This window comes from Dipodomys merriami, unplaced genomic scaffold (genome assembly GCF_024711535.1).
Source record: "Dipodomys merriami isolate MVZ:Mamm:240054 unplaced genomic scaffold, mDipMer1.0.p SCAF_901, whole genome shotgun sequence".
Classification (NCBI taxonomy): domain Eukaryota; kingdom Metazoa; phylum Chordata; class Mammalia; order Rodentia; family Heteromyidae; genus Dipodomys; species Dipodomys merriami.
Window position 1 is genome coordinate 332,016 of NW_027206515.1, and position 485 is coordinate 332,500.

Below are 485 nucleotides of genomic sequence, written 5' to 3' on the forward strand. Positions count from 1 at the left end.
GGCGGCCTCGGTCTCCCGGATTGAGGTCTGCGCCTCCCTCCCTTCCCGCGCCCGCTCCGCGCCCACCCTTGTGTGCGCTCTCGGGCCGGTCGGGCTTGCCCGGTCGTTCTGGTGTGCGGCGACCCGGGATCCGCCTCGCTGCCCTCGCTCCCCCTCGTTGGCTCCCCGTCTCCTCCTCGCCATCGCCCACTGGCCGTGAGGGAGGGGTGGGGTTCTGCCCTCTCCTCGCTCACGCTCCTTGACGTCTGGTCCCCGTGGAGAGACAGACGGATGCCCCGGTTTGCCCGTGTTCCCTCTCTGCTCCTTCCGCCCCCCCCCCCGGCAGGAAGGAGGTTGGGGGGTCGTGGGGTCGGGTTCGCGGTGTGTGGGCGCCGTGCGGTCGTGCCACGCCCGGGCGCGCCGTCCTGCCGGCCTGCGACGACGGGCGTCGGGGGAGGTGAGGAGGTGAGCCCCCTGTTGTCGCTCGCCGGCGTCGCTCTCTCTCT